Source organism: Saimiri boliviensis, chromosome 16, assembly GCF_048565385.1.
Source record: "Saimiri boliviensis isolate mSaiBol1 chromosome 16, mSaiBol1.pri, whole genome shotgun sequence".
NCBI classification, from domain to species: domain Eukaryota; kingdom Metazoa; phylum Chordata; class Mammalia; order Primates; family Cebidae; genus Saimiri; species Saimiri boliviensis.
Window position 1 is genome coordinate 41381409 of NC_133464.1, and position 13945 is coordinate 41395353.

A 13945-nucleotide genomic window follows, 5' to 3' on the forward strand; every position below is an offset into this window, starting at 1 on the left:
TCTATTATGGCTCCTATAACAGAATTTATGATATTCAGCTAATAATGTAAACTGACCAAATATGTAAGTGAAAACCTTGTTCCCTCATGAATATGTGCTATAGAATGAGGGCATTAGTACTTGGGTTATGAATAATTCAAATATAATATAATTGGCTAATAACGTTACAAATTCAATTCACCTGTATTGTGCCTTGAGGTGAATATTAAACAAAAACCAATAAAATTAACTAGCTAATTAATATTTTTCATCAATAAGAAAATTTCATACACACATTTATTCATTATAAATACTAACTTAACCAATAATTTTAAAGGTTTCTGATTACTTTCACCAAGAAAATATACTTGCAAAGTGAATTATGTTTTTCTTTTTACGTTAGGAATATACATAATAGTCACATTAATTGTAAAGATATATGCAGCTTATATGATCCTTTCAAGCTCATTAGGGTACAATAATGTGCATTAGCAGGCAACATGAAGAAGAAAATCCTCCATTTCTGTCTATCCTCAATAATGTCTGATGAATCTATTGCATATATCCATCTGCCGTTAAAAGGTCTGCTTTTACATTTTTTCTCAATTTCAGTTCCATATAAGAAGCTTATTGAAAACAAGAAGAGAAAAATGACTGTATGAGTAGTCTCCTGTATGAACACAAATTATTGTCTTTGGCTTTCATATTGCCTTGGATTCACACTTGTGACTTCCCCAGAGGGAATATGTACCATATTCCAACACTTTGTTAATGCTGCTGGTAGAGTCATAAAAGGTATCATTTAGAAGGACATATTTAAGCTGTGTCAAGCTCTGCAATGGCAGGTCAAGAATCATGAAGTAATTGGGAATTTTGAGGGAATGATGAGAAGTTCAGTGTCATGGGGTGATTGCATGAATCGCAAATTAAAGACAGGATGGTGATAGGGCAAGAATTTATGATAAAGAAATTTGTCTGAGTTTAGATTATAAGCATTGCTGCTCTCTACATTTAAGGGATTTTATATTAACCTTGAGGTAATGAAAATTATTAAAAGATAGAGTATTACTCATTCTGGTGGCTATGTAAACAGTGGCTTAGTTGAGAAAGGATAACAAGAAAAATCTTACGGAGCTACAATCACTACAAGATTGTAAATATGAGATGATGAACACCAATGAAGGCCTAATAAATAGGGATTAAGTTATATATAAATAAAGCTTGAGAAATTTGGAAGCTCTAACTGAGGTAGGTTAGACAGATTTGATAATGGACAGTGCAAAATAGCAAGGAGTGAATGGAGAGGCTAAAATGTGCCAAGTTTTCCAGTCTAGGAGACAAGAAAGTGATCGCTCCATTAGAACAGAAATTGTAAATCGAGGCAAATGCTTAAGTGTGAGAAAAAAAAGTTTGGCTTTTGATTTCAGTTTGAAATCCCTATACATTTAAGCAAATAGGGCCACTTGATCCTATACAGAGAGGAAATTTGGAAAGAAAATTTGAAGTGCAAGACAATCATAACAATAGGAATAGAGCACATCATCCTGAGGGAAACAATAAACTGAAAGCAGAGGACTGGAAAACTTCAGCTTAAAGGAAGAGGCGTTTTGGTTTTCTATTTCTACCCAATATGGCATTGGAAATTTGATAGTGATTGCATTTAATCTGTAAGTTGCTTTGGATTGTGTGAATATTTTAGCAATTGATTCTTTCAGTCCACACACATGGAATCTCTTTCCATTGATAGGTGTCTTCTTTAATTGCTTTCATCAATGTTTATTGTTTCCAGTGTACAGATCTTTCACTTCCTTTGTTAAGCTTATTCCTAAGTACTTTATTTTTTAATGACATTATAAATGGAACTGTTTTCTTAATTCCTTTTTCATATAGACCATTATTTATGTAAGGAAATAATGATTTTTGTATGTTGTACCCCACAGCTTTACTGAATCAGTAGTTCCAATAGCTTTATAGTGAAGTGTTTAGGGATTTTTTACATGTAGGATTATGACATCTGCAAACAGGAATAACTTTACTTCTTTCTTTTGATTTGAATACTTTTATTTCTTTTTCTTGTCAAATTATTTTTTTTAATACTGGAAGTACTCTGTTAAACAGAAATGGTGAAAGTGGACATCTTTACCTTGTACCAGCTCTTAGAGGATAAATTTTCAGTTTTTCCCCACTGATTCTGATATTAACTATGGGCTTTTTATAAATGACCACTTTTGTGCTGAGAAAATAGTGTTCCAGACCTAATTTGCTGAGAGTTTTTATCATGAAATGATGTTGCCCTCTGTACAATGTTTTTTTCCTGCATCTATTTAGATGATCATGTGTTTTATATATTATATTCCTTTAATGTGATACATCACATTGAATGCTGTGCCTATGTAAAATTAATCTTGTATCCCAGAGAAAGTCATGAAGAGCTAAAACCATCTTGAGAAAGAAAAATGAAGTAGGAAACATATTCTTTATTTTAAATTATATTAAAAGCAATAGTAATAAAAAAACATTATGGTTTTTATTACTACTGGAAACAAATAAAGCAGACACACAGACCATTGAAATAGAAATAGAGAACCTAGAAGTAAACCCAAGCAGTAATTTTTTACAAGGTCACAAAGAAAACACAATGGGGAAAGAACAATATCTTTCAGGATTGGGAAAACTAAATACCTACATGCAAAAGAGTAAAATTGGACCCTTATACCATACATCAAAATAATCTCAAAATGAATTAAAGATCTAAATGTAAGACTTCAAACCATAAACTTCTAGAAGACAAAGGGGGAAAGCTCCCTTGTATTAGTATTGGCCATGATTTTATAGATCTCTCACCAAAAGCTTAGGCGATTAAAACAAAATAAATAAATAAATAACTGGAACTATGTCAAACTAGAAAGCTTCTTTTTAGCAAAGGAAACATTCAACAAACTAAAAAGCCAACAGATTTGGAGAAAACCATATGTGAACCACATACCAAATAAAAATGTAACATCTAAAATAAATAAGGAACTCATAACTCAAAGCAAAAACACAATTAAAAACTGGACAAATGACCTAAATAAATATTTTCCAAAGAAAGCATAAAACACATCCAACAGTTGTGTTAAATGGTGCTCTACATCAGTAATCATCAGGGAAATGTACACAAAACCACAATGAAATATCACCTCACACATATTAGACCAGTATCATCAAAAAGACAAGACATGAGTATTAGCAAGGGTGTGAGAAAATAGAGAAACTTTGTCTTTTGCACACTGTTGGGGAGAATGTAGAGTGTTGCAGCTATTGTGGAAAACAATATAAAGGTTCCTTAAAAAATTAGAAAGAACACCGCCATATAATCCAGCAATCTCACTATGGGTATATACCCAAGCAAATGAAATTATCACCTTGTAAGGATAATTGCAACCTTATGTTCCTTGCAGTATTACTCATAATATCTGAGCTATGGGGAAAAAGTCTATATCCACCAGGCATGGATAAAGAAATTTTGATATATATATACAATGGAATAGTTTCAGCCATTGAAAGGAGATTCCGCCATTTTTGACAACATAGATGAACCTAGAGGACATTATGCTAAGTGAAAACATCTAGGCACAGAAAGACAAATAGTGCATGATCTCATTTATATGTGGAAAATAAAAAACTTGAATACATAGGAACAGAGTCCAACAGTGGTTACCAGGGTCTGTAGGTGGTGGGGGAGAAATGATGATGGATGTTAAAGGGTACAAAATTACAGTTATGTAGAATGAGTAAATCTAGAGTTCTAGAGTACAGCATGAAGTGTGTCATCAATAATACTGCATTGTGGCCAGGTGCCTGTAATTCCAGCACTCTGGGAGATCAAGGCAGGTGGATCACATGAGGCCAAGAGTTCAAGACCAGCCTGGCCAACATACAGAAACTCCATCTCTACTAAAAATGGAAAATTAGCCTGGTGTAATGGCCTATAATGCCAGCTACTCAGGTGGCTGAAGCATGAGAATCACTTGAACCTAGGAGATGAAGGCTGAAGTGAGCTGAGATGGTGCCACCATACTCCAGCTGTAGGTGACAAATAGGCAGACCTTGTCTCAGAAAAGAAAGAAACAAACAAAAATACTGCATTGTATATTGGTAATTTGCTAAGAGAGTAGATGTTAGGTACTTTTATCACAAAAAATAGTAACTATATAAAATAATAGATATGTTAATTTGCTTGATTACAGTACATGAACATCAAAACATCATGTATGTACCTTATATATATGTAATTTTTTGATCTAACATGTTTATTAACACATTGAATAAAAATACATATTAGCCAAAATATGGAAGCAACCCAAATGTATGCTAACTGATGAACAGATAGATAAAATGTGATATATTTAATTTTATATAAAGTTAGGCAGAGGTAGAATATCAGCAGTGGAGATCATGGTAAAATGCCAGAGATATTGCAGAAGTAAGGAGACAAAACTGCATTGAGACCAACAAAGAGTACACGAAAAGATTTTTAGAAATAGTCAGTCAGCATTGCTGGAAGCCATGAAGTCCTTTAGGATAATTAAATAAAAGATAATGTTAGCCTTTGGCTATAATAATTAGCAGGCAATTAGTTAATTTAAACACAAGTTTTTCAATAATTAGTGATGGTAGTCATTTAGTATTTATCTACTCACCAACTACTTTTGCATCAAAACATAGACAAAATAATTTTTCAAATAGCTATTTTTTATTTCAAAGCAGACACAAATCTACCCACTCAAACTAAACTATTGAGGTAGTTTTAAATAGACACTTGATTAATTATAACCTTGTAAAAGATTTTATTTAAATTTACCTTTTGACTGCCTAGGACAATACAAATTATTTAAGTAATAATTAAATCTGTATTATTGCTGACCTGATATTTATGGGGCAGGAATGACAGAAAATATAATTAGGTCATTCCCCATGTTCTTATAATAGGGCAAAGCAAAGTGATTTGTATGGACATTACATTGCCTTTTAACCTTGCAAAATTATTTAGCACTTTTATCAAATTGGTACATGAATATGCTATTTAAAGAAGAAGCTAGACTTTAAAACAAAAACACAGAATCCTAAGCAATAAAAGGAGTCTGCAAAATCACCTCCTCCAAATTCATAAATATCAGGCCCCAAAAGTTTAACTTATTTAAGGAACTATAATTAATCATGAGATGGCTAAACCTAGAACCCACATAACTATCTTTCATATGCTTTTATTCCTTTCAAAGGGAAGATGCAACTTGGTGCACTGATCAAATATTTAATTTTGTTACAGGTAGTTAGATAAGCATGAGCAGGGCAGGAGAGGGCTCTACTCCCACCCACTAGAAATGTTGGGTGATGATTTGGCAATTATCTCATTGCCTCTCTAAAAATGAGAATTCTGTAGCCAGGAAGAGAAAATCTCCCGATCCACACCTGTTAACATTAAAAATGTTAACTGAATGCACACCCCAGGGAAAAACAGCTTCCTGGGCATGCATATTAAGAGACAAGAATGTCAAAGCATGATCTCTAGGGTACACTGTGCCAAAAAAAAAAAGGAAGGAAGATTCAGATGGGCATGTGTATAACTCCCTAAGCACATTGGGTGTCCTCACTTCTCAAGGTAAGGAGGGCTCTGCACATACGGCCAGCCCACCCTAAGGGGAGAATCGTAGGAAAGAGGTGAGCTTATAAGAGTACTAAGATCATGGTTAAACAGGGGAATTGACCTTCTCTCTTTAACCTTCACATGCCCATTTAGGTCTCTTCCAAGTGCCCCTTCCCTTCTTTCTGGTTCTAAGGCCTTTATAAATAAATTTCCATTCCTGCTCTGACACTTGCCTTGGTCTCTTTTCCTGCTTTATGCCCCTCAGTCGAATTATTTCTTCTATTGAGGCAAGGCATGAAGTTGCTATGGACCCGTAGAGATATACGACTGGTAACTCGGTGTAACTTGGATACTTTCCACCAGTAACAATTTGACATGAATCACATTCTTCTGCTCATTTGCACAAATGTGTATTATTTGTCTTAAAAATACTGCAAAAGTTTATATTTATTTACTCAAAGTATTTCCGTTTTTAAAAAGTTCTTTAATCTCAAGATGTTGTTAATTTAAAACAAATTTAGATTACATAATTGATCAGCAATTAAAGATTATCATTGGATACAATTTGCTTAAACTAGTATTACAGGCCTAGGATTAGCTCTATTATGCTAAGCCTTCAAACATATGGGGCGGCAGAATGCACTGAAAAAGGTTACGGTACAAGTAACAACATGAGTTCCTCCTAGGGTGCAGTGCTTGAGTCACATTCTTGCAAAAATAGCAAGAAGATGACACAATTTGCCAGCCAACTCTACCAATCCCTTTTTGGTTATGAATTTGTGTTCCCAGAGCATTTATGATACCTTGAGGGGAAAATTAATACAGATCAATTCTACCTTAATACATGTTATAATGAAGTAAAAATGGCTACTGAATTAACAGACTCATAAATCATGTTCAAAACCAAGGATTTTCTTATGTCATTCCTGTTCCAGTACAGCCACAGATTCTCTCCCTTGCTGTAAAGAATCTTTGATGTTGGGATTTCTACTTAACACTGTCACATTTGCTAGATGAGATCTGAGTTCATTTGGCCATTAAGAAAGCAGGAACTAGGTTTTGCCAACCCTGTTGTACTAAGCACCATCACTGTAGATGCAAGTCAATGCAGCTTAGGAATATGAGAGTTTGGCCAGTACCTGTAGACTTCAAGCCTCTTAAGCAGTGAGAGCATAGGTTTAATGGCTAAAGCCCAATCCTTCAAAAGTTACCAGTAGATAGACTTTGCAAGCATTCTTCAGAAGCATGCTTGGCTTTGAGGCTCCCACATCCTTGTAGACAAGATCCTAATGTGTCACTACATGATTTTATACTCATTTCCTTCAGTTTACATACAGAGACACTCACCAGTGAAAAATGGTGAAGTCTTGGACCAGAACTCGTTCTGTCTCTACCAGTACATAGAATCTAAAAGTTGATTTTGTATTCCTCCCAAAAGGCCACACAACACAGCCAAGCAATACATGATTTTTTAAACTGTTTGAATCGTAAAATTACTTGTCACATACCTTTATCCCAGAGGTGCACAAATGTAAACATAGAATAAGAAATTTCTCTCAGGAAAGGCAGCTTCTGCTTCACAGTGATTCTCCAACTCTAAACATAAAGAAAGAAAAATATAAGAAAACTAATTTTTCAACAGGCATTGCTTCCAGAGTCTTCTCATCCCAGGTGTGGAGAGACATGCAAAAAGAAAAAAGTGATAGACATCGAACATCAGCAAGGTTTGTGAATAGATTCTACACAATGCCAGTGCTCATATAAGCTCTTACTATGGGACTGAAACTCCAGGTATAAATTGTCTACCTTGTTGAGTATTTTCCTCTAATTCACAGCTTTTTAAAAAAAATCTATGTCTTCTTTTTCCGCTAATTTGCTTAAACTAATGTATTAACAAAGGAAATGACTTTTTTCTCCCAATCCCTATTCCAATCTGGGAATATGTAAAAAATACTTGAAAACATTCTAAAATGCATGAATTGAACACTTGCACAGCTATAGTATTAGAATAATTCAAATCTTATAATAAAATGCTTCCTTAGTCCTGCTTATTTGGAATTATGTGTGTAGAATTCTGCAAATGAAGGGGAAATAGTTATTGTAAATGTTTTATTAAACCCAATTTGTTACTGATACAATTTCCTTTCTTCCTTGTGTTTTTATTCTTTTCACTCTTACTTTTCCTCATTTCATCTTTTCTACCTTCCTTTCCTTTTCATTTTGGTGTTGGCTTCAATTTTACCATCTGGGAATTTTGACATTTACTTAGAATAACAATGCAGTGGTAGAGTACTATTGTTATTATTAGTAGTATGCTGTGTTTGGGGGTTTGGAATGGTTGCAGTATCTTAACTGGTCCAGGAGCGACCTTTATCCTTGGGTCCAATCTGCACCAAAGATGGGTCTTAGACACAGTCTGATGTACCCGCAGTTTATTCTGGCATTCCTCTTATGAGTCAGATAGTGGGAACAACCTGGCATGAACTAGATAGAGTCAGGGAGACAGATGATTACGTAATCCAGAGGATCTCCATCTAGAGACCATTCTGATCTTCTGAAGTTCTTTGTTCTTTCTTATACTTATGTTCAGTCTGGGTCAGTTTCCAGGTATTCTTCCATAAAGGGAGTTTAGGTTATTCATGTAAGGGTAAGCTTTGTTTTAAAGGTTCTACGAGTTGCATCTTTGCTAAGGTGATCTTGTCTCCTGGAAACCTTCAGGCCATGTTGCTTCATATTGGTGAGTGACATAGTGTTGGCCCTGTGATATGCATGAGTGAACCTTATGGCTATCATCAATCTTATGGGCACAATACCTCTGTAATAGTAGTCACGTCAAGATCAACACAATTATCCTTTTCTTTACTGTGATCATTTTCGTCTTAACTCATGCAAAAGTTGCCTGACTTTTAAATGTTAGCATTATGTTTCCCCAGATGTGTAGTGAAAGTCTCTTCCCTAATTTATGAAGATGCTAATGTGGAATTAAAAGCACAATGATGAAATTTAGAGTAGATCAATATTCTTATAAAATTAGGAAATTAAATATGCAGTGTGAATTGGTATATATATATTTTAAAACATGTTGATAGAAAAAAAAGGCCCTCAATATTATACGCTAGATTTTAGAAAATTAGGAGATCTAATGAAGTGTATTTTGCAGGAACTTCATTTGAAATGATTCTGCTTCTTCAATGTAGTAGAAATTAACTAGAATTATAATTTGTCTTAAATTTTTATAAAATGTCTACATAAGTTTAAGTTTATACAGGCTGAAGGCCATACATTAAATTGATGGATACTTTCAAATTAGAATAAAAGGTATGTTTAAAGTATCAATCTATTTGTAATCACTTTTTAAAATTCTCATGTTCACTTTAAATATATGAAATGAATTGCCAACTCAGTAATAGATGTAATCAGGCTCTAAATAAATACTTCAGATATCCAGAAATAAGAGAATTAATACTTTCACTTACTAATTTCCCTGCTTTGAGAATATATCATGATAGATGATGGATCAAATATATTTGCAATAAAGGAAAAGCTTCTCATATTATAAAATTGTAGAAACATATTCAAGGAAAATTATCTAATAAACATAAGGAAACTAGAAAAATATGTTATAAGTCTACTGTCCTCAAAGATTGAAATCTATTCTGTTTTGCAAAATTCTAGATATTAATCTAACAGATCTTTGGGAAATTAAATTATAAAGTAGTTAAAAATTAATGAAACATTAAAAAGATTTGATTTTAGATTATAAAATTATTAAATTTAATACTTTGAGGACTTACAGATACATATAAAAATTTAAATATTTATACATACAATAATCAGCTTTATTCACATTCTTTCAAATTCATCTATAAGATCAATCTATTTTTTAAATTTTTGTCTTTAATTTTAGAAGGTATAAATATATTGGCTATAAATAAATAAATAAATAAATAAATATATATATACACACACACACACATGCAAATATAATACTGACAAAATTAATCTAATTTTCACAGAAACAGGTAAAGTTTTGTTTTCATGCTATACATACAAGAATTGGATCTCCAGGGACAGATGGATTCAAAATTTTAAATGGATTTGTTTAATTGGAGCACCTTATTTTTTGATGAATTTTGATACCTATTAAAATCTCATACCACACTATAACCAATGTTAGTCTTCTACTTAAAAAATTGAAAACACCACACTTGAAAATAGCCTACCCCATTTTATAATAAACTTTTTAAATAGAATTTTAACAAGAACAACAAAAGAAATTCAAATGGCATCATTAGAACAGTATTCTGGTCTGTCTGGGAAGATGACAAGAATATCTTTTCAGCATCAATTTAGGAGACATATTTCCCTGTGTAGTCATTAGCTTTCAGTTGCCAAATTATAAACATCAATTAATGTTCTGTGGGGGAAAAAAAAACCCTCCAGAGTCAAATATCTAAAGAGGTAGTGTTTTTTTAAATGCCACTAACACACATGGCATTAGGTGATAGTTTATATTTATACATAAAAATAAAGATACACTATCTATGACATAATAACTACCAGCCTTCGAATTATGCTATATAGAAAGTAGCATAAAGTTTATGATCACATGTACAGGAGTTTCCTTCTCTGTAATAATTTATGAATCAGTTATTCTTTTTGGTTCTTTTGATGGTTTATTTGGAGAAAATATTTGTTTTAATATTATTACCTATTTATTTTATTTAGAAAAGTTATGATTTTCCATTACCTTATACAGAAGCCTAACAAATATAAACATTCATTATATTTCATATCCTTTTTTAAAATTTATTTTTCCATAGGTTATTGGGGGTACAGATGGTGTTTGGTTACATGAATAAGTTCTTCAGAGGTGATTTACAAGATTTTGGTGCACCCATCACTGGATCAGTATACACTGCACCCTATATGTAGTCTTTTATCTCTCACCACCTTTCCACCCTTCCCCAGGTCCACAAAGTCCATTGTATTGTTGTTATTCCTTTGCATCTTCATGACTTAGCTACCACATATCAGTGAGAACATATGATGTTTGGTTTTCCATTCCTGAGTTACTTCACGCAGAATAATACTCTCCAATATCATCTAGATCACTGTTAATGCTGTTAATTAATTCCTTTTTTGTGGCTGAGTTGTAGTCCAGTGTGTGTGTGTGTGTGTGTGTGTGTGTGTGTGTGTGTGTGTGTGTGTATGTGTGTGTGTATATATATATATATAATCACAGGTTTTTTAATGCACTTATTAATTGATGGGCATTTGGGTTTGTTTCATAATTTTGCAGTTGTGAATTGTACTACTATAAACATGCATGTGCAAGATCTTTTTTGTACGATGACTTTTCTTCTGGATAGATACCCAGCAGTGGAACTGCTTGATCAAATGGTAGTACTACTTTTAGTTCTTTAAGGAATTGTCACACTGTCTCCCTATCTAGTCCTTAGGGTTTTTGAGGTAAACAATCATATCATCAGGAAACAGTGATAGTTTGATTTTCTCTTTACTGATTGTGATGCTCTTTATTTCTTTCTGAAAGCAATACCCTGTCTCAATAAATAAATAAATAAATAAAAGAATATGCATTAGGTACTTGTTTTTGTTAGGCATTGTCTTGATTTGTGTGGGCTGCTATAACATAGTACCATAGACTTACTGGCTTGTAAACAACAGAAATTTATTTCACATAGTTCTGGATTCTGGAAGTCCGAGATCAAGGGATCAGAATGATAGGGTTCTGCTGCGATTTGTCTTCTGTATTGCAGTCTGCCGGCTTCTGGTTGTAGCCTTACATGGCAGAAAGATTGTGGTGTAGTTCTCTGGTCTCCTCTTATACAAGTACTACTAATTCTCATGAGGCCTCCACATTCATAACCTAATCATCTTGAAAAGGTCCACCTCCAAAGAGCATCACATGGGGATTTAAACTGGGATTTAGAATTGCATAATAGGAGAGAATACACATTTATTCCATAATCATTCCCTGAACCTGAGCTTCCTACAAACTACTAAAATCATTCTGATAATTATAAAATGCTACTTTGTTGCCATGGTGTATATAGAAGCTGAATACATTTTATTTTAAATACTCTGTTTTTGCTTACAAATCTACAAAAATTTGCATTTCATATTATGATAAATCTGCATTTGCCTGAATATAAAATAAAACCTCCCCAGATATTTTAGCAAAATTGATTATCAATGAAAATGCACTATGTTTAGCCTATATCTTTAAATCTGCTTCTCCCATTGCTGTCTAACCCTTGGACTTGAGTAGTCTATCTTCAAATCAAGCAAAATAAAGAGGCTTGCAACTTGCTGGTTTAACTCATAGATTCTGGAGCCCAACTACTTCAAATCACTGCTCAACCCTTACATTGGGCTCATTTTGTAACTTCTTTAAATGTCAGCTTTGTAATCTGCAAAGTGGGGTGGATAATAATGCTTCTTTTATAGGGATATTGTTAGAAATATTGAAGCTATCTGTTTATAATGCTTATACTTAAATATTAGTGTTAGTATCATCTGTAACTAACACTCTCCCTTACATTACTGCACAGATGTCACATATTTAGGGAATTCATCACTTCCTTTTAGAAACCATCTGGCACATAGGAATTACTTAATGTGCAGTTCTTATTCTGATTTTCATTGGCCTTTCAAAGTCCAGAGAAGAAGCTGCTTATCTATGAAAATCGCAGGTAAAATGATTTACCAATCAGTTATACTATTGATTATCCCATGTGTATTTTTATTTAAGATAATTAAAACCAATTTATAAAAGTCATTTCCTTTCCCTCCTGAAATATGTGGATAGAACGTATCACCTTTTTTTTTTTTGCAAATAATGAACATTTTCTATTAGAGTATTTTTATTGTTTGAATTATGTTCTTATATTTAATACTTTGTAGATAATTAGAACATTAATAAAAACATTTCACATATGTGTTAGTAATATATTATTTCTCATGTAGTTGTATTTTCTTTAATTCAGTCCATAGTTCAAAATTTGACATGTTTTTCTGTGAGAAAAGGTTAAGACTTACAGTTTCATAAAATGGGACAGATGATTAAATTTCTGGCAGGCAAATTCACAAACTGATGTTTAAAATGCAGCTCTGCAAAACTGACCACTCTAGTTTTAGCTGAAATCATCTTTTCTCTAAGCATTTTAATTTTTTCCTTTCCTGGTATATGTCTCAAATTTGGAGTATAAGACTAGTACCCAGGGACTATTTAAATTCATTCAATGCATTTAGAAAAACAATTTAACATTTTATGCATATTTTGCTGCATTAACAGAATCCATAAATTAAGCTACCCTTATTTTTCTGCCTAGCAGTGAACCTGTCTGGTTAAAATGTGTTGATTAAATATGATATTACAGGTCTTCCTTTAAATGAAACTTCCGAATTTCATTTGGGGCTCCAATGAACAATTCTAAGTGCCACTCAAAATGACAGGTCAAGTATGCTTTTTTTTGCTCACACCAATCTGCAAAATGTTTATGTTTTGGAGATGATCTTCAGAGAGGAAGAGGCTAAATGGGGTGAAGTCAACTGTTTGCTGGCTGCAACAATACAGTAGCCATCTACTTAGCTTTCCATGGTCCTCTAACACATATCCTACCTTTTTTTTAAGCCACCAGACTATTAATGGAGCCCATGAAGTTCTAATAGAAACAGAAACTGCAACTGGTATATGTAAATTGGGGCATCACAGCCATAAAAGCCATATCATGTCTAGGTAACAGCACAGGCTTAGAATCCAGTAGAACTGGTGTCAAATCTAGATCCTCATCACTGATGGTTTCACCTTTGGGATTTTAACTTCTGGCCTCATTTTCCTCAGTTGAAGAAGGTCAGTAATAAAAGTTATCTTTGAATTTGTTTGATCTTGCTCCTCCAGTTCTTCTAATTTTGATGGTAGGGTATTGATTTTAGATCTTTCCTGTCTTCTCATGTGGGCATTTAGTACTATAAATTTCCCCTCTAGACACTGCTTTAAATGTGTCCCAGAGATTCTGGTATGTTGTGTCTTTGTTCTCATTGGTTTTGAAGAACATCTTTATTTCTGCCTCCATTTTATTATTGATCTAGTAGTCATTCAGGAGCAGGTTGTTCAGTTTCCAGGCAGTTGTGTGGTTTTGCATGAGTTCCTTAATCCTGAGATCTAATTTGATTGCACTGTGGTCTGAAACACTGGTTGTTATGATTTCCATTCTTTTGCACTTACTGAGGAGTGATTTACTTCCAATTATGTGGTCAATTGTAGAATAAGTGCAATGTGGTGCTGAGGAGAATGCATATCCTGTGGATTTGGGG